We start from the raw sequence: 22,167 nt of genomic DNA on the forward strand, positions 1-22,167 counted from the left end.
AATATCACAAGCTCGTAAATTAACTGATTTGTATAATTAGTTATTATTTCACCATTGGAAACTGTAGTTTCTCTAGATGGACATAATGCTATAATGTTATTACAGTAACGTCTGAGTAAATCGAGGACAGGTAAGATTAAAATAGCTTCTTATGCACAGAAAATTTGATAGGCTATTTTGTACATTCGTTTTCTGTATTTCTTAAAATAATATTTATGTACACGCATTTTAATCTCAGAGAATTAACGAACAACGAGAGTGTATTGATTTAGTATGCAGTAATAGTACTTTAGCTTGGCAATCCATTATTTTAATAATTCATATTTTAACTATGCTCAATTGAATCGTGTTAAAATACATAAAATATATATGCAATAAATGCAGTGCTAAAAAAAAATTGGGTAATATGCGAAGCAGATTATCTTGCGCTGTTGTAAAAGTTGTTCCCTGGATCAGACGTCCTATTTTAATTATGTAATTACTTTATATTTATTTCTAACAGGTGGAGCGGAGCGAACGGGTACGGCTAGCTAACAATAAGTGAGAACTTACAATACAACAACAACAACAACAACAGCTGATAATCTGAAAGGGAACATAGTAATTTGGGGTGAATTAAAATGCAGCTTCCATTCGTTTAAAATTTCTTTAAATTTTAACTAAATATTAATGTAGATATTACCTCTAAAGGTAAATGGGGGCATGTTTCACAACGCTAACAAATTACAAATTAACAATATACAATTAACAACGGAAATATTACATATGCTTGTTAACTGTGTTTCACAATGCAATCTTATTCACTTGTATGTTTTAACGAACTTTACAAAATCGGCGAAACAAACTTACAAATACGCATAATTGGTTGAACAAAATCGCCAACGACAGTTTACAAAAATCACTAAGGATCAGAGGTAAAGTAGCTGTAATTTTAGAACTATCGATGGACATGTTTATATTTTTTTATATATATTTTATTTAGATTTTGCTACATCGGCGACAACGGAGTTTCGCGGCATGCAATTGGTCGAGCATACCAATGCATTAATTAGCCTACGACTTAACTGACGAAAGTTAGCGCGAAATTCATTCAAATAATTGATAAATAATGGATTTGACCCACGTAGTTATATGCAGTTGATAGAGCAGCTAACATGTCCATCCATTAAAATCAACTTCGCTCTCTGCTGGTCCATCAGTATATTTTATTGTTTCATCCATAACCTCGCCAACATTAGGGAACCCAGCAGGAGGAGCATAAAAATCCTTTGCCCGAGTAAGCACATTCGGTGATCAATAACCCGCCTCGAGTTTTTTCAATCTTGTAACAACATCAACTACCATGTGTGAACTTTTGCACACTGTAATCTTATAAATTCCGTTCTTATCTGCTAACGCAGGGAACTGAGAGCTACTATGCAACCAATGCAGTTCTCGCTTTGAGGTTAGGGCACCACTTTTCCCTTTCAGATGTTGCATGTGATGTCCCATATCTTGTAGGAGAGATTACAGCGAAATGGGATTCGGAACGACTTCAGAATACTGCGTAAGTAATGCCGACATTGCATTATTAAGTGATTGGTTTTCGGTGCAAAGTTTTTCTTCTTTAAGTGCGAGTATTTATTAAATACGTTCCTCGTATATAAGAACTAACGCGGTATTCTGAAGTATAGCGCGGGATTCATTCGAAACCTTTCATTAATATTCGTACAATGATACGAACGTGGCCGGAAAATTCTACGTTAGGCCTAAATGCAAAATCTTCGTCTGAGTCGCTAGAACTACTCAATAACATCACAACTGCTTCAGTGTAATTCTTAATGGTACCCTGTTACTATAAAATTGATTTTATACATATGTGTTTATTTTTTTCATTCACAATTAGAAGCTATTTCAACAGGGCTACTGTAGAAAATGTGCTAACTTCACTAGTAAAGTTTAGTTTACACGTTTGTAAAATTACTCCTTCGTTGTGAAACAAACATATCACTTGTAAAGAGCGCAAAATTTCATTCGTAAAGATTTGATTTCCTTTGTACAGTCCACCTTTACAAACAAAGATTGTGAAACAGAAGTTTACAAACAGAGTTCACAATTTCCAAAGATTGTAAACTTTGTGAAACACCCCACTGGTGAATCAGCACGCCGAGCTCGATCGAAATACAACCAGTTACTATTATTTCCCTATCGTTTTTTGACATTTGATTCCGCGTCCTACCCCTTTCATTCGTTACTAACCAACAACGCCAATAGCAGAAGGTAACGCAAAAACAGTCACCGGTTCCCCGATGCATGGCTTTCTCTCTCAATGTCAACTGAGAGTTAAAAATATTCATTATAATATGCACTTTCCACTCACTCCTCAGAATGTCTTCTTTATTTTTATTTATTTATTTATTTATTTATTTTTAAAGATATGTGAGCTACGTACTGTATGTCTGATGTTTTGCCATCGTACATTCAAATATTTATATTCACTGTACAGTACAGCGAACTGTTTATACTTACTGTACATGCTATAACTACTTCTCCCAACTCCGCTATTGCTATATTTCCTAAACTAAACGCTGATATTGAAATAACGCCTGGTCTGATAATGCAGTCTGTTTAAATTTCTACCGACCAAGTTCTGCCCTTCATCATGGGAAAACAACGAGCTTCTTTAAAGGATACAACTACTAGGACAGAGATATTTTCATTATGGAATTTGTACTACCCACTGAAATGTAGTAACTAATGGGATTTTAATTAGCCATATATGTACAGTATATTACATTCTTTACCTAAAATGTCTCTAACTTCTAGGGAGAGCGCGAGGTACGTTCACAATCCCCTGAATACATATTCCCTTCTTCGAGAAAACGCAGAGAAGTGAACCGTCTCATATGAATATGCTACCAGTCATAAGTTTCAATACGGAGCTGCAAGTACTTAAGAATTATCAATTACTCTACAATTATGCAGCGGCGTCATCATCCAAGCTATAGCTGGAATAGGGAAGGGAACATAATATCCCATAAGTCTTATTAGAACACGCTGGAAATAGTGACGTAAAAAAAAAAATCGCCAACGGCACGTGGTGTTCCCAAGCGGTCACCCATCCAAGTACTGACCACGCCCAATGTTGCTTGACTTCGGTGATCGGACGAGAACCGGTATTTTCAACATGGTATGGCCGTTGCCGATGAAACTGCGTAATCTGTAGGCACTTGAGGACGATGGGATTGGGGTGCACTCGATAAAACCTGCACTCGCTCACACACACACGTAAACTGCCTGCTTAGACTCTGTACCTAAATTACCAAGCTCGTTGGATGTCATTGGGATAGATGATAAATCTATCTATCAACGGCAGTTTGGTTACGTTTCAACGTCACACACTGCTGGATTGACACGGGATTAATAAAACAGCTAGTCGGCATTCTAAGTTAAGCCACAGGTGGATTGTTGTTCAACAGCGGAGCCTCCTTTCAACCACATGGTTGTGGAACTGTAGTCGGATTTTCGACATCATTTTCATGCCATACTACGGAACTTCACACAAACTTCAATTCACTTCTTGCACCGGCGGCTACTACGAATGGACTGAAGCTCGCTACTGACTAGGGGGGGGGGGGACATTTGTCTCTTGATGGATTACGTGACAGATATATAAAGTATCAGTCGTATGTTATGAACCCGAGTTTCAATAAAGATAGATTACCCGTATGTCCACAGATTCTCAGTAGTGGCCTGCGGAAGGATTATGACCGCGGTCGACAAGTTACCTTCTAAGTTGTTTTCCCTCAACAATTAATGCTGCCAAGTGAGTAGGAATGACACCGCGCTCTCATATAAGTCGTACGAAACTATTAAGGAAACGAATTTGCCTCGTGGATCCAAGTCTCCCATGGACTGCCTATAATGTATTATCTATCCTAGAAGTGTTATCGGGGTGATTATTTAAATTTTCACTCGGTGGGAAACGCTGTTGTTCTTCATTCATCTACTCTGTTATGAATAACTTGTGGCCCTTAAAAGGGCCGGTTGCTGATTCCCTAGCAAGCACTCCCGCTTACTTGGAACTAGTGTATTTTGTGACGGCCTTGGTCCCTTCACTGACGGCGTGCTTGGCCAGCTCACCGGGTAGCAGGAGACGGACGGCTGTCTGGATCTCCCGACTGGTGATGGTCGACCGCTTGTTGTAATGCGCGAGCCGCGAAGCTTCCGCGGCGATGCGCTCGAAGATGTCGTTAACGAAGCTGTTCATGATGCTCATAGCCTTTGAACTGATTCCCGTGTCTGGGTGAACTTGTTTCAGAACCTTGTAGATGTAAATGGCGTAGCTCTCCTTCCTCTTGCGCTTCTTCTTCTTATCGCCCTTCGAAATATTCTTCTGGGCCTTGCCGGCCTTCTTGGCAGCCTTTCCGGAAGCTTTGGGGGGCATGGTGCTCGTCTGATGATGAGCCCGGAGGGAGAAAAATATTTAAGTCGCAGGGACAATGCCGTACTGCCTTCCCAGTGCGAGCCAATAGAAACAGCGCAAACGTTTGTGACTTTACGATTGGTCCGCTGTCGATTATTGACGTTGGCGTAAAAGTGAAGGTTACCGTCGGGCCCTGCATCATTTTGGGCGAGGCGTCGTTCTTGTAGTTAAACAGCTGCAAGTAGGAGTAGCATCATGTCGGGTCGTGGAAAGGGAGGCAAGGTGAAGGGAAAGTCAAAGTCTCGATCCAGCCGTGCTGGGTTGCAGTTCCCGGTAGGCCGTATCCACCGTCTTTTGCGTAAGGGCAATTACGCAGAGCGAGTTGGTGCCGGTGCGCCAGTCTACCTGGCCGCGGTGATGGAGTACCTGGCGGCCGAAGTTCTCGAGTTGGCTGGCAACGCAGCTCGTGACAACAAGAAGACTAGGATCATTCCTCGTCACTTACAGCTCGCCATTCGCAACGACGAGGAGCTGAACAAACTCCTGTCCGGCGTCACCATCGCCCAGGGTGGTGTGTTGCCCAACATCCAGGCGGTTCTCCTCCCGAAGAAAACCGAGAAGAAGGCTTAAGCCCCTTCTCCGTAAAACGGCCCTTTTAAGGGCCCCACTAACCTCACAAAAGTCAGAAATAGCCAGTATTGTTAATCCTCTCTCACGGCTTCGTAATGTAATTTCATTACGCGTGTCAACTTTCTCTCTCTCTCTATACCGGTGGGCTGATTTAATATCATCATTCTGTAATTTTGTGCTCTGAACGATGTCGTTGTCCCAGGTTCGCACTGAAGTACTTGAAACCGTTGTACATTTACTAGGCTATTGTGTGATAACACATTATACTGATGCATATAGAAAGGTTTCATTATTATTATATAATTTAACACAATACGAGTTAAATTAGATGATGATGCCAAGGTACATAGTTGGCTTCGAAATTTATGTAATATATTTCTATCATATTAGAGTAATGGAGATTATCGTGAAAATAATCACAAGTCCCCTTCTTTGGTGCCCATCGTGGTTTTAGACATATACGTTTGAATATACTAGTTTACTTTACTACATACTACGAATGAAACTAATTTTGAATAAGAAATCGATAACTGGTGAACAACTTACGGCGTTATAATAGAGTTCCTAATGCGTTTGTTTGTTGGTGCACATATTGGCCGCACGCGCAGGAACCCCAATACTGAGATGATGACATGACCTTCTCGTAGGAATCGAAGGCTTTGACAATTTGCGTTCGAATTTCCCCTCTCTCTGTCGTTTCGTTCGAACCGAAATGACGCAAGCTATACGTGGAAGTTGTCTGACAGGACGAAGTCCTGTGTTCTGACATGCGATGTGTACCTCTTCTCCCCAGTGTTTACCACACTGGATTCCTATGACCTAAAAGTTGGCATTGCAAAAACGTGGTGATGTGATGTTCAGTATGTGTCAATCCCCTCGGTTCCTTGTTACGGTCTGGTGAGCATTGCCTACCTGCGTTGTCATATTACCCACCAATTCTTCGGACAGTGATTATTGACTTACAGAAGTTTACAGTAACAGGTAACATAATCCGAGGAGCAAGGCTTCACAGAGGAATCCGGTCTTTCCACTTGATATACCAAGCGTTGGGGTCAGACCCATTTGAAAAACGGAGAGGCATTTCTTACAACGTCTTTTGCTGATACTGAAGTGCCCCTACGAAATAAGTTCTGTTTTCCGCACTGGCCTGTTGAGCTAGTGGTCACACAGTAAAGGTGAATTAAATTAATCTCGACAACTACTGCCCTTTTTAGACGGATTTTATGGCCCTGAAAAGGGCCGTTTTGCCGACGGATTCGGCAGCAGACGTGTGTAGGCAGTCTAACCGCCGAACCCGTAGAGAGTCCTCCCCTGCCTCTTCAAGGCGTATACCACGTCCATGGCCGTGACTGTCTTCCGCTTCGCGTGCTCGGTGTATGTTACAGCGTCACGGATTACGTTCTCCAGAAAGACCTTGAGAACACCTCTCGTCTCCTCGTAGATGAGGCCGGAGATACGCTTTACGCCTCCACGTCGGGCGAGACGACGAATGGCCGGCTTCGTGATGCCCTGAATATTATCTCGGAGAACCTTCCTGTGGCGCTTCGCTCCACCTTTGCCAAGACCCTTGCCTCCCTTGCCGCGTCCAGTCATGTTGCTCGTGTGACGAAGGTTAAAAGTGATCTCGACGGCGGGTCATTTTTTGGTTTATATACTAAAACCCGCGGACCAATCACATTACGGAAGGGGCGTGGCTTCTCAACGGGCGAAGACATAAATACCCCTCTTGGGGGCAGCGGGCGCGCATCCATCCCTCGATCGTCAGCGGAGAGCGGCAGCAGAGTTACAACAGCGAAAAGTCCGGCGACAGCGTTTTTAAGTGCGTGCGCCTGGCCGTTTACGCCGCGGTCCGCGCCCTGCGCGCTCGCTATTATTCATCATCTGTGTTTGTTTGGACTCTGTTTTTCAAGCTTAAACTAGTTAAATAACCGGCAGTGAACATGTGTGTTACAAGAATTTGTGCCTAAACATCAGATAATCACTAATAAATAGCCACTCCAACCTAAATCTACGTGTGAACAGTGCAAGTGCAGTGTAATTGTGAATTGTGCAGTGCCAGTGCTAGTGTTTGTGATCTTGTGCATGCTTAGTCGTGGCATTATAGTCTTGTTCCTCCCAGCTAACCATGAAACACGATTCCCACTCATCCCTCCCCTCTTCCCCCGCACTCTCATCAGAGGATGATTCTCCTAGCTCCATCTCTCAACCCAAACCAAGCAATCAATCTAAACGCACACTCAAACGCAAGAAAAACGTCCTCTCCGAATCCAAAACTATCATCACCCCACAGAATCCAACTAAAACCTCGAAATCCATCCCGAAAAAATCTACAGTACTTGATACCAATTGCAATAATGACACATTTGCTGACCTAAATATCCTTCCCACTGAAATATCAAACAGAACTGTAATCATAAGCAACTGCCTTCCTCATCTCCTCACCTCTATCCCAATCCCCGACGACTACACGTATGACATCACGGCAATCAATGAAACGGACAGAGTAGTGACTTTCCCGAGCAGAAAAATTCTCACTATCTTCACTAACAAATATCCCTCAACCCATTTCGGACCCCACGCTACCTACTCCCTTCCACCCAACTCCTCCAAACCAGCACCATGGGCGAAGGAAATCTGCCGAGCCCAACAATCACCCCAGCAAAATTCACCACCCCCAAACAAGGCCCACTCAAACAACGCACAATCTCATATCCATAATCATGAAGGTGGCACCACTACAAAACAACCCTCCCCCTTCCCTGAATCATCAGAAGACGATGATTGGAAAATAGCCAGTAACAGGAAGAAAAAGACACAAAATACACAGTTCCATCTCCCTCCCACTACTCCCACAACCCCCACCCCTTCTTCTCAGCACCCACGACACGCTCTGAAAATAAGCAGTCATACTATAAATGGCAATAACCCTTTCTTCATTCACCATCTAATACAGGAAAAAGAGCTGATCATAGAGCAACCTAACATGTTCTGGGCACGTAGCACAACCACAACGACGCTCACCTTTGACAGCAAGGCGGATCTCGAAGCCTTTGCCAATAACATCCCCCCCTCGACATTTGGACCAAACGCAGCATACTCTATATCACAAGGACAGACACAACAACAAACCACAACCCGACAGTATGACATAAGCGTCGTCATGAAAGACGTAGCTACTACCGTTCCCCTAGACGCACTGACCGACGCACTGAACGAACAACAATACAACGTAAAACGAATCATACGCATAATCTCCGCACAAACACATAAACCCACAGACATGGTACGAATCTTTGTTGAGGATGTTGACTCATCGACTAGACTACTGACAGGTGTGAGACTATTTGGTCGCAGCTACAGAGTAGAGGCTTCCAGAGAGTTAGTGCGCCACCGACCATGCGCACGATGCGCGCTCTACGGCCATGACATCGCGACCTGCACCAACGCAGCTAGATGCTGGAAGTGTGGAATAGACCCGACGATCTGTAAACACAAACCATCTGACAACCTCAAATACTGTGCTACGTGCACAGACAGCACACACTATACAGGCCAAATGATGTGCCCCCGCTATCCGAAAGCCGTTCCTCCTACATCCACAGCTCCCACACACAGACCCATTTACACTCCCGTTAACCCAACGCCACCCATAATGAAACCGTCACAAATGCCACGCCTGTTCGGAGAGATCCCAAAACAAACAGGAACGAGTCAGCGCTCCTACGCCACAGCAACGGCTTCTCTCCCAAGCAGCCATAGCACGTGCGACATTGCAACGAAAAAACAATCCGCACACACTGGAAAGGTCTTACGCCTACCAACAAACAACACGAAAATGGCTTCCCTCCCACCCCCAAACACCACAGTAATGGATTCTCTCCCAACTCAACCAACATCCACAAACTCCATCCCCGACGAACCCACGACCTCTAACGCCCCAACAACTACAACCCATCAAAAAGATCTCCATAATCTCACCAAATGTGTGGAACAGTACATTGACGAGAAAATAAACGAACTAGAAGAAAAACTAGTCACGTTCACACTCGCTATGTTCACCACACACACACTACCCACCAAACGCCTCCACCATATTAAAATGGCAAACCAGGCGGCACGCCGAGTCCTTAAAAAGAATATCCGACACCAATTCATTAACAACCAACTCCAAATAACCCTCATCCCCTTCCGGAAAGTGACGTCACTCGTCGAAAACATGGGACTCCACAATGACAATAATAACTAAAATGGACAGATACGAAACCAGACGGAACTTGACTTTACTACACAACAATATACGTAACCTGTATAATAATCGTACCGAATTGACGCACACCATTACAGAACACAACCCCGACATAATAGCACTCAACGAGACGCACCTAAACCCGACAGATAAATTCTCACAGCGAGGTTTTACGGTATTTAGAAAAGACCGCAACCGCCGTGGAGGGGGCGTGGCCATTCTCTGTCGAGATAACCTGCCAGTCTCACTACATAAACAACCCGAAATCTACGACAACATTGAACAAGTGACAATCAAAATTGAAATTAAGAACTTCCCAGTCTACGTAACCTCGCTGTATCTTCCGCCAGGGCACCCTTTCCCCATAGATTTTTTCGACCACTTGAACACTTTTCACAAGCTAATATTACTTGGAGACCTTAACGCCAGCCATACCGAATTCGGTGATATATATATCAATGCAGCAGGGCGACGCCTAAGACGATTCTTACATAACTCTAGAATGCTACTCCTAGACGCAGGCCCCACCAGATTTCCAACATCCATAAGACAAATCAATTGGACAGCACCAGACAAAATACTAGTCTCCCCACCTATACAACGCAGAATGACGCAACTAGACGTACTCCCGCCTATGAACTCTGACCACTGCCCTATATTACTAACAATAAATACCCCGAACCACGCACCTACAACGCAGTACATTGCTAAAACCATCTTCAAGTATAACAAGGCAGACTGGGACTCATATAGGGAATACATTAATGACAAATTACCACCTCCACCTGACATCACTAATTCGAACGCTCTAATTAGAGCAGACGATCTGTTACTACAGGTTACGTTGGACGCAAGACTACGGGCCGTGCCACATAAACAATCCAGACAGCATAGACAACGGGAATTACCCCCACAAATTGTACAGTTAATAAAGACTAAGAGACGGGCCCATAGACTATACATGCGACAACACACAGATGACAATCGACGATTATATCGAAGTCTACAGCAAGACGTAAAAGACGCAATCAGACGTTACAACACATATTGCTGGACAGAAATCACCAGGAAACTAGACAATACAAGAAAAGACGACCCCACGAAATTCTGGACACTACTAAAGAAACTCAAGGGTCAATCCAGCATTAACCACCCACTAAAAGATAACAACACGCACATCTATCACACAACACAGAAACTGGACATCTTCAGAGCCCATTTACAGCAAATACACAGCATCCAAGAAAACCCACTATTCGATCAAGTACATTACAATGCAATCACTGAAAACATTAGAGAAAACAACAATCTCTATACACCCACAGAAGCCCCTGCGAACATAGAACACGACAACATACTCACCGCAAACATCACACAACAGGAAGTCACAAACAGCATAAACAGAACTAGAAACACAGCCGCAGGACCTGACACTATACAGAACATTCTCCTAAAACAATACCCACAGAAGGCCATTGAGTTTCTGACGGAAATATATCGGGCGAGCTTTCGCATGGGAATTTTGCCCCCACGTTGGAAGCACGCCCATATATTGCTCTTCCCGAAACCCGGAAAAGACCATACCGACAAGAAAAACTATAGACCAATTAGTCTGACTGCGACAGTCTGTAAAGTATTCGAAAGAATTCTTAACAGACGACTGCAACTCTACATACAAGACAACAATTTACTACCCGACACACAGGCCGGTTTCCGACAAGACACAGACATCGTAGACCAACTATTAAAGATTATGACACCAGTAGAACACGGCCTGGAAACTCGCAAGACTACGATCATGGTGGCACTGGACACACAACGTGCATTCGACTCGGTTTGGCTAGACGGACTTAGATATAAACTCACGCGACTTGCGCTACCATCACAATTCACGCGGTGGATATCTGACTTCATAAGAGATAGGACGGCCCAAATCAAAATTAATGAACATCTATCAAACGAGATAACCATTTTCAGTGGCGTCCCACAAGGCACGGTCCTTTCACCGGCCCTATTCAATCTCTATGTAGCAGATATCCCGATACCACAAGACGACAACGTTAGACTCGGACAATTCGCCGATGACGTCATATACACCTCCACATCCTATAGAATAAATATAGCGAGGCGGCACATCAACTCCACACTACAAACCTTATCAACATGGCTTGGACAGTGGAGACTTGTAGTCAATGCTGATAAATCCCAAGCCATGTTGATTAAGAAACAAAACTGTCCGTTGGGTGCTAGAGCAAGATATCCTGTCCTAATCAATAACACCCCAATTCCATACAAACGAAACATCAAATACCTAGGTGTCACCTTCAATGATAAACTTAATCTCGCAAGTCACATTCATCACCTCCGGAAAAAATTAAAATTTTCAATCCCACTTTTGTACCGCATGGCAGGCAGAGGACCCGAATACCCAGGTTGCAAACCAAAAACCACAATGATGATATATAAAACAATAATCCGCCCTTCTATCCTATATGCATCCCAACTATACACCAGGCTATCCCCTACCCATATGTCACAACTCTGTGCTACTGAAAGACGACTAGCCAGAAAAGCATTCAACCTGCCCCGGAATACCGACAACCAAACCGTATACGACGTCACCAGAATCCAACCAATTTCCCAGTATATCACAGCCAAAAACATCAAATATGTCCACAATGCCCTCGATAGACCTTTTATCCAACATATCTTCCTAAATCCTCCCAATACAAACCCCCCAACCACAGTTGACAATTTACTCCTTCAATATAGAAACCGCCCACCCTAAGAGAGAAACCCTTGCAATGTGTCATACAGCACTGGTATAAGTCCATTACGAACTACCAAAACTGTAGAACTCCCAACCCCACAGCTCCAAAATCCAACCATGTCAGCCATTATATTATAATCAATAATAACTATCCTAAATAATGCCACAGCTGCGGATGCGCCAAGATCGTGAGCCACAACTCCTTTGTCTCTCCTGCGCAAGTTGACAAAATAACAAACTCTATAGAACAAACACCCCGGCCTGAAGAGGGCACATAAGGCCCTAAAACAGGCAGTATCTCTCATTGTAGAGATACTATAACATCACCCCCCCCCAGCGGGCGCGACTGTATTGCGTCAACTTGGGTTGCGAGGACGAAGGAGTAAGCGATGGCACGTACGAAGCAAACTGCGCGTAAGTCCACGGGAGGCAAGGCTCCACGAAAGCAGCTGGCAACGAAGGCCGCTAGGAAGAGCGCACCGGCTACTGGAGGCGTGAAGAAACCCCATCGATACCGACCTGGTACAGTTGCTCTTCGCGAGATCCGTCGTTACCAGAAGAGCACCGAGCTCCTCATCCGCAAGCTGCCTTTCCAGCGCTTGGTGCGTGAAATCGCTCAGGATTTCAAAACCGACCTCCGTTTCCAGAGCTCAGCCGTAATGGCCTTGCAGGAGGCAAGCGAGGCATACCTCGTCGGTCTCTTCGAGGATACCAACCTTTGCGCCATCCACGCCAAGCGCGTGACCATTATGCCCAAGGATATTCAGCTGGCTAGGCGCATCCGCGGCGAGAGGGCTTGAATTAACAAAGGTACTCCTGCCCGCAAAAAGGCCCTTTTCAGGGCCACTAGTTATTTCTCGGAAGAGCCGGTTGTACCGTACTCCAGGTCTCGTTCCTACTACCCTCAGTTCAAGGTCACCTCAATAATATAAATGGTTTCTCCCTTTCCATTCCTCACCGTATCAGCATTTTCCCACAGCCTGTTTGACAAATATCGCAATGTATCCTATAGGTTAATAAACAATTTTTTAATAGAACGATGGATAACAAAGTTTCTTAGGAAAATTAAAAAAAAATTTCACAGTTCTATAATATTGCACATTATATATATTTACCAAATTAAGGGTTAACGCCGCCGGGACGAGTGATCCTCCGTCCGACCGATCACAAGCGCCAAGGCTCAAAGTGGTCCAGAAAGCAAATCTAGCTGGACTAAAAATGTGACATATTTCCATGAAACTTCGCACTATAGTCACTACTGTATAAGAGGAGAAACTACCCCTTTATAGACGATGCGTTTTGACAAAAATTAGTGACTTGTCTCATATATAATATATTGTTTTAATGAAACTTTACACAGTACTTACATGTAGCTCGTTTATACTATATTGGATACAAAATGTGATTATGATTGTATAAGAGTAGCTACTTGTCTCCTATCTAACATTTTTTACTTTCACGAAACTATAACTGTGACTCATTATTTTCGATAGTACAGACGTGGTCTGCTTAGGAAAGGACAAGCGGAAGACTGTGACCTTTGTGACCTCGGGTGGGTATTACGATAACATTTATAACCGTCACCCTGATAAGCATCCGAGCAGCTTATTTCACAAAAGGAGTTTGAATACAAACAATTCCTTCAATCTACTACGATTATTACAATAACTGATTTCATTAATCTCCTCTCTTCTTTAGCAAAATATAAATTACCTTCAATTGGTCGATTCAGCAAACTTGTTCATAAAACTTATCGCTATTGCGTCACGTTTCGCAATTTTTCTAAAGTAAAAACAAAAACACGAACAAACGCCTACTCCTTTAACCTCATCGCTCTCTTATCTCTAGAATCCCGGGGGGTAGAGAACCTGAATTCTCTGTGGTGTGAAACAAAGCAACCCGCAGGAGCAATGACACGTTCAATTGTCCTAATAATAGAAAAAAAATTACACGTCATTTAGTGTATTCAGAACATTTTTACAGGACCGTGTAGGATATTCACTCTCCTGTCGAATAGTTTCGGCGGCTGGTAGGCGATACGCATTAATTAAAATAATACTTGCGTACCTTGTTCAGGACAGTGACTGTGCTACTTTCTTTCTTTCTTTCTTTCTTTCTTTCTTTCTTTCTTTCTTTCTTTCTTTCTTTCCTTTATTTGTAGCTTATTGATGACACCAGATGCCATAACGGAAATGCCGTGATGGTATGTTTGTTTAATATTCAAAATCAAGTGACAGACGCTATTTGACTTTGCGGTGGAGGGGATAGGGACCTGATCTCGGATGTTCCGAGAGATGCCGGCGCACAGTTGTCCAGAACGCAAAACTATGTAAGAAAATCAACTTCATCATAACCGAAGTTTAAGTAATATCTAGGCTTAAACAAAAGCTAGGCATTGTGCACAACAACATACAAAACATCAATATCAGTAAGAGGTGGGACAAAACATGAGTTTTTTTTTTTTTTTTTTTTTTTTTTTTTTTTTTTTTTTTTTTTTTTTAAGTCACGCTCTTCAGTTGATTTTTGTTCGTGGGGTCAGTGGCTGTTTTATATTGTTAAACCTTCCCTTATGGAGGTCATAGGACAAGATGTGTACTTTCATTTAATACGCGAAAAGCAATCTATAATACGTTAGCATTCATTTAATTGGCACGTTTACTGAGATTTGTGCAACTAGTTTTTTTTTTTTTTTTTTTTTTTACGACATATTTAACAGGCTGTGCATTACAAGTAAACCTGAGTTAACTTTCAATTCTTCTACCCACACATTAATCAAATATTAAACTCTATACGGCTTAAAATTTAGCTGCTACATCCTGCAAACTTAGATGTTATATTCATCTCTTGGTGGCGCTTTACGAATTCGACAGCAGCCACTTTTCAGAGTCTGGATGAAGGAGCTTAATTTCTCCAAGAAAAATTCAACACTTCTTGAACATATAATGAACAACTAAATTATGGAGTATATCCATGAATCTAGCATTTTGTTACCAACTGCGAAAAATATGGCAGGCTAGTCATCTTTTAGGAGCATAATTTCTATTAAAACATTAAAAATTATCAGAAACACTAATTTTTCCCTAATTCCCTAATTACACGAGCATAATTCGTTTTTGCATAGATGCGTATAAAATTTCATGGAAATATGTTACATAGGGGAGAAATTATTAACTCTGTATAAATGTAGCCTCTAAACACAAGAAGTAGATTCCCATATAAAAACCATTATCTGAATTTATGCTACCTGTAACTATACTGTGTGAAATATAATGTAAATATTTCAGTTAAGATAGAAATTATTAATTTAGTCTATAAAGCACTTCCGATACAACTCTTCACACAATAATAATAATAATAATAATAATAATAATAATAATAATAATTATAGTAATAGTAATAATAATAATAATAAGAAGAAGAAGAAGAAGAAGAAGAAGAATACACACTCGCCCGAATACAGAAATGTGAAGGGTCAGCAGGACAGAGTATTTGAGAATCATATCATATCATATCATAATATATATTCCTTACATTCATGTTAACAACCCTTAAATGTGCAAAACTTCATATCTCACACTAGTTTATTAAAAAAGGTCGGACTGTAAAGAAAACAACTATCGCAATTTTCATATTTTAAGATTCCCTGCAGTTTATACAATTTCATTTATACCACTTAGGATGTATTCATTAAGGATATGCTAATTTTTAATGAAACACACACACACACACACACACACACACATCTATTATACTAAACATAAACCCACAAGAGAAAACAATACTTGTATTAACTGTAAACATTTTTCTTCCTTTCTTTATTTTTAGCAGAATCCTCCATTTCACCCTTTATCTCACTAGATGCGCTTCCCGCAGACATTCTTCATTATATGTTTCACACACCACTTCGTAACACTTGCAGCGGTTGACTTTTGTTTTCTTGTCTTTTTCTCTAGGGTATATTGTACATAGTGCTCGGTATCGGTGCTCGTTCACGTGATATTTTACCTTTGTTTTTCTTGCTAACTCCTGCCAATTTTTCTGATATTTCCCGTAGTTGATTGGTCAAGTACTGCGGATTGATTCCCGGTTATAACAAACACACCTACACTACATTCCAATGATTTCTGACTCGTTACTGCACATTTTAGAAACACTGTACGGAAGCACACGCAGTCTCTCGTAAATCAACAGGTTACAACAGAGACTTACACTTGCAAACGCGTGGGGATTTCAGAAAATTTCTTACTATTTCAGTACCTTTAACTGTACAACAGATTTTGTTTTCTCGAAAAAGAAAGGTCAACGTTACTATTGACAAAAGACAGAAACGTACGATTACAATACCTTTATTTTAAACAATCTTAGAGGTGGTCTGGGAATTCCTAAACTCACCACGCGACTACTTAACCCTAGACAGGTAATCATCACTGTACTCATGTTAAAGGTAAGCATTCGTAATTTTTACTACTCACATTTTAATTAACTGAAATCAACTCAATATCACACATTTAACAACTTTTACACTTTTCGTAGCCATTAGTGTTCATTTAATTTTAAGTTTGTCATAAAGTCTTTACGTTCATGTTATTGTCCTATTTACAATTAGTGCAAACAACAGCGCGATGTTCTCTGCAGAACCCCTTTTTGCAAAGTCCACAAAATGTTGTCATCATTCTCCTCTTCTTTGCAGGACATTTATAGCAAACAGTACGTTCACCATCTGGCTGCATTACCTGGCATTGTTGTTGCACAGCAATGTTCAGATGTTCTTCAATTGTTGCCCGCAGAGATCGGTGTAAAGTAGGACGTGCAAAGCGGTGCTGCATCCACGGTTTTGTCAGCTCTTCACACAATTGGAAAATGAATTGTTTTCTTGATATTGTTTTCTGAGTTCTTCTAACTATAAATTATCCATGAATTTATACTTGCAATATTTAGCATGTTGTAAAATATTGCTAGTGGCCAGCGCCTCGTCTTTCTATTGCAGGAAAGATTGTGGCACATTTGACATAGTGTATCTACACCACCTTTAGTCCCATTGTAAATAATAATAATAATAATAATAATAATAATAATAAAGGCTTTACATATAACGTGTTGCTTACTGTTGTCATTGCAGTCCACGTCGGTGGGGGTGGGGGGGTTTCTTTCTCCTCCTCCTTCCTCTAAAAAGAGCAGTTACCAGGGTCTAAGGAAGTGAATGCCCTTTTCTTTCTGGGCTCATCCCTACATTTGTCTTAGCTCCTTAGGGAAAACCACGGAAAACCCTCAGGCTTGCGAATAGACTGAATGAATGAGAGGAGAAACTTTAAAGGTACGTGAAAACACGTCCATGCAAGGGAGTTGGGACTGTGAAAAATTGAATATGTGAAATCCAAGACTGTATTTGCCAGGCGAGCAAAGATGAAGAAGAAGAAAGGCTTACGTATGACGTGTGGCTTACTGTTGTCATTGCAGTCCGCGTCGGCCAGCGGTGGGAGGGGGGGGGGGTCAATATACCTGCACATATCAGTTCAAATTATAAAAACCTCTTAATGCTACTGCGGTACTATTCCATTGCCGAACACAATATGAAGAAATTAGCAGATCCCTGAACTGAACTCTTATTACTCTGAAATTACCGCGCAGTACAATTATAGCTATGACGCATTGCAAGCGTTAGTCACCATATCGATTTGCTAAGCAAATTTAATCCCTTTAGAGCATGTCCCCCCCCCCTCCTCCTCCATATCAGCCAACAACATACTGGATGAAGAAGACTCCTGCAAAAGGGACGAATTAAGATTTAATTTTATTTTAATGATAGACTAACATTGCAAAGTTCCAAAATAATTTTTTGCATTCCTTCATTACACTAGTCGTACAAAATTGCGGTCGTATCTCGTACTATCTATACTAATAATAAATCTGTAGCCGAAATTTTTCTGGTAAGTTTCGATTTTCCAAAAGTAATTGGTCCTAACATATATAATTAACCACCCTGAAACCGAAAATCGCATTTTTGAAATTTTTGTTTGTATGTCTGTCTGTATGTTTGTTACCTTTTCACGCGATAATGGCTGAACCGATTTATATGAAAACTGGAATATAAATTAAGTTTGTTGTAACTTAGATTTTAGGCTATATGGCATTCGAAATACATTATTTAAAAGGGGAGTTATAAGGGGGCCTGAATTAAATAAATCGAAATATCTCGCTTATTATTGATATTTGAGAAAAAATGTTACATAACAGATGTTCCTTTAAAAATGATTTCCGTTAAGTTTTATTTTTTTACAACATTTTGATAGGACTGATATTTAATGAGATAAATGAGTTTTAAAATTAAAATAACGCTATCTAAGACGGTGCAATGAATTAAGAACAAATGACTTCGTCTATAAGGGGCCTTGGACAACAACAATCGAAACAGGGGCCTTGGACATCAACAAACAATCGAAAGCTATTAAACATAGCCTACAGGGAATGTTTCTGTGTTTGTATGAAGTAATATCACAAGCTCGTAAATTAACTGATTTGTATAATTAGTTATTATTTCACCATTGGAAACTGTAGTTTCTCTAGATGGACATAATGCTATAATGTTATTACAGTAACGTCTGAGTAAATCGAGGACAGGTAAGATTAAAATAGCTTCTTATGCACAGAAAATTTGATAGGCTATTTTGTACATTCGTTTTCTGTATTTCTTAAAATAATATTTATGTACACGCATTTTAATCTCAGAGAATTAACGAACAACGAGAGTGTATTGATTTAGTATGCAGTAATAGTACTTTAGCTTGGCAATCCATTATTTTAATAATTCATATTTTAACTATGCTCAATTGAATCGTGTTAAAATACATAAAATATATATGCAATAAATGCAGTGCTAAAAAAAAATTGGGTAATATGCGAAGCAGATTATCTTGCGCTGTTGTAAAAGTTGTTCCCTGGATCAGACGTCCTATTTTAATTATGTAATTACTTTATATTTATTTCTAACAGGTGGAGCGGAGCGAACGGGTACGGCTAGCTAACAATAAGTGAGAACTTACAATACAACAACAACAACAACAACAGCTGATAATCTGAAAGGGAACATAGTAATTTGGGGTGAATTAAAATGCAGCTTCCATTCGTTTAAAATTTCTTTAAATTTTAACTAAATATTAATGTAGATATTACCTCTAAAGGTAAATGGGGGCATGTTTCACAACGCTAACAAATTACAAATTAACAATATACAATTAACAACGGAAATATTACATATGCTTGTTAACTGTGTTTCACAATGCAATCTTATTCACTTGTATGTTTTAACGAACTTTACAAAATCGGCGAAACAAACTTACAAATACGCATAATTGGTTGAACAAAATCGCCAACGACAGTTTACAAAAATCACTAAGGATCAGAGGTAAAGTAGCTGTAATTTTAGAACTATCGATGGACATGTTTATATTTTTTTATATATATTTTATTTAGATTTTGCTACATCGGCGACAACGGAGTTTCGCGGCATGCAATTGGTCGAGCATACCAATGCATTAATTAGCCTACGACTTAACTGACGAAAGTTAGCGCGAAATTCATTCAAATAATTGATAAATAATGGATTTGACCCACGTAGTTATATGCAGTTGATAGAGCAGCTAACATGTCCATCCATTAAAATCAACTTCGCTCTCTGCTGGTCCATCAGTATATTTTATTGTTTCATCCATAACCTCGCCAACATTAGGGAACCCAGCAGGAGGAGCATAAAAATCCTTTGCCCGAGTAAGCACATTCGGTGATCAATAACCCGCCTCGAGTTTTTTCAATCTTGTAACAACATCAACTACCATGTGTGAACTTTTGCACACTGTAATCTTATAAATTCCGTTCTTATCTGCTAACGCAGGGAACTGAGAGCTACTATGCAACCAATGCAGTTCTCGCTTTGAGGTTAGGGCACCACTTTTCCCTTTCAGATGTTGCATGTGATGTCCCATATCTTGTAGGAGAGATTACAGCGAAATGGGATTCGGAACGACTTCAGAATACTGCGTAAGTAATGCCGACATTGCATTATTAAGTGATTGGTTTTCGGTGCAAAGTTTTTCTTCTTTAAGTGCGAGTATTTATTAAATACGTTCCTCGTATATAAGAACTAACGCGGTATTCTGAAGTATAGCGCGGGATTCATTCGAAACCTTTCATTAATATTCGTACAATGATACGAACGTGGCCGGAAAATTCTACGTTAGGCCTAAATGCAAAATCTTCGTCTGAGTCGCTAGAACTACTCAATAACATCACAACTGCTTCAGTGTAATTCTTAATGGTACCCTGTTACTATAAAATTGATTTTATACATATGTGTTTATTTTTTTCATTCACAATTAGAAGCTATTTCAACAGGGCTACTGTAGAAAATGTGCTAACTTCACTAGTAAAGTTTAGTTTACACGTTTGTAAAATTACTCCTTCGTTGTGAAACAAACATATCACTTGTAAAGAGCGCAAAATTTCATTCGTAAAGATTTGATTTCCTTTGTACAGTCCACCTTTACAAACAAAGATTGTGAAACAGAAGTTTACAAACAGAGTTCACAATTTCCAAAGATTGTAAACTTTGTGAAACACCCCACTGGTGAATCAGCACGCCGAGCTCGATCGAAATACAACCAGTTACTATTATTTCCCTATCGTTTTTTGACATTTGATTCCGCGTCCTACCCCTTTCATTCGTTACTAACCAACAACGCCAATAGCAGAAGGTAACGCAAAAACAGTCACCGGTTCCCCGATGCATGGCTTTCTCTCTCAATGTCAACTGAGAGTTAAAAATATTCATTATAATATGCACTTTCCACTCACTCCTCAGAATGTCTTCTTTATTTTTATTTATTTATTTATTTATTTATTTTTAAAGATATGTGAGCTACGTACTGTATGTCTGATGTTTTGCCATCGTACATTCAAATATTTATATTCACTGTACAGTACAGCGAACTGTTTATACTTACTGTACATGCTATAACTACTTCTCCCAACTCCGCTATTGCTATATTTCCTAAACTAAACGCTGATATTGAAATAACGCCTGGTCTGATAATGCAGTCTGTTTAAATTTCTACCGACCAAGTTCTGCCCTTCATCATGGGAAAACAACGAGCTTCTTTAAAGGATACAACTACTAGGACAGAGATATTTTCATTATGGAATTTGTACTACCCACTGAAATGTAGTAACTAATGGGATTTTAATTAGCCATATATGTACAGTATATTACATTCTTTACCTAAAATGTCTCTAACTTCTAGGGAGAGCGCGAGGTACGTTCACAATCCCCTGAATACATATTCCCTTCTTCGAGAAAACGCAGAGAAGTGAACCGTCTCATATGAATATGCTACCAGTCATAAGTTTCAATACGGAGCTGCAAGTACTTAAGAATTATCAATTACTCTACAATTATGCAGCGGCGTCATCATCCAAGCTATAGCTGGAATAGGGAAGGGAACATAATATCCCATAAGTCTTATTAGAACACGCTGGAAATAGTGACGTAAAAAAAAAAATCGCCAACGGCACGTGGTGTTCCCAAGCGGTCACCCATCCAAGTACTGACCACGCCCAATGTTGCTTGACTTCGGTGATCGGACGAGAACCGGTATTTTCAACATGGTATGGCCGTTGCCGATGAAACTGCGTAATCTGTAGGCACTTGAGGACGATGGGATTGGGGTGCACTCGATAAAACCTGCACTCGCTCACACACACACGTAAACTGCCTGCTTAGACTCTGTACCTAAATTACCAAGCTCGTTGGATGTCATTGGGATAGATGATAAATCTATCTATCAACGGCAGTTTGGTTACGTTTCAACGTCACACACTGCTGGATTGACACGGGATTAATAAAACAGCTAGTCGGCATTCTAAGTTAAGCCACAGGTGGATTGTTGTTCAACAGCGGAGCCTCCTTTCAACCACATGGTTGTGGAACTGTAGTCGGATTTTCGACATCATTTTCATGCCATACTACGGAACTTCACACAAACTTCAATTCACTTCTTGCACCGGCGGCTACTACGAATGGACTGAAGCTCGCTACTGACTAGGGGGGGGGGGACATTTGTCTCT

At 40.7% G+C, this 22,167-nt stretch overlaps 2 non-coding genes across 2 annotated transcripts; both read right to left on the reverse strand.

The window, feature by feature from the left end:
- Positions 1-3,064: 3,064 nt before the first annotated feature.
- Positions 3,065-3,183, reverse strand: LOC138706876 (5S ribosomal RNA). Its single transcript, XR_011334122.1, has one exon. It is a non-coding gene; the product is annotated as a 5S ribosomal RNA (ribosomal RNA).
- Positions 3,184-21,603: 18,420 nt separating this feature from the next.
- On the reverse strand, positions 21,604-21,722 carry LOC138706877 (5S ribosomal RNA). The gene has a single exon (XR_011334123.1). It is a non-coding gene; the product is annotated as a 5S ribosomal RNA (ribosomal RNA).
- Positions 21,723-22,167: the final 445 nt, after the last annotated feature.

This window comes from Periplaneta americana, chromosome 9, assembly GCF_040183065.1.
Source record: "Periplaneta americana isolate PAMFEO1 chromosome 9, P.americana_PAMFEO1_priV1, whole genome shotgun sequence".
NCBI classification, from domain to species: domain Eukaryota; kingdom Metazoa; phylum Arthropoda; class Insecta; order Blattodea; family Blattidae; genus Periplaneta; species Periplaneta americana.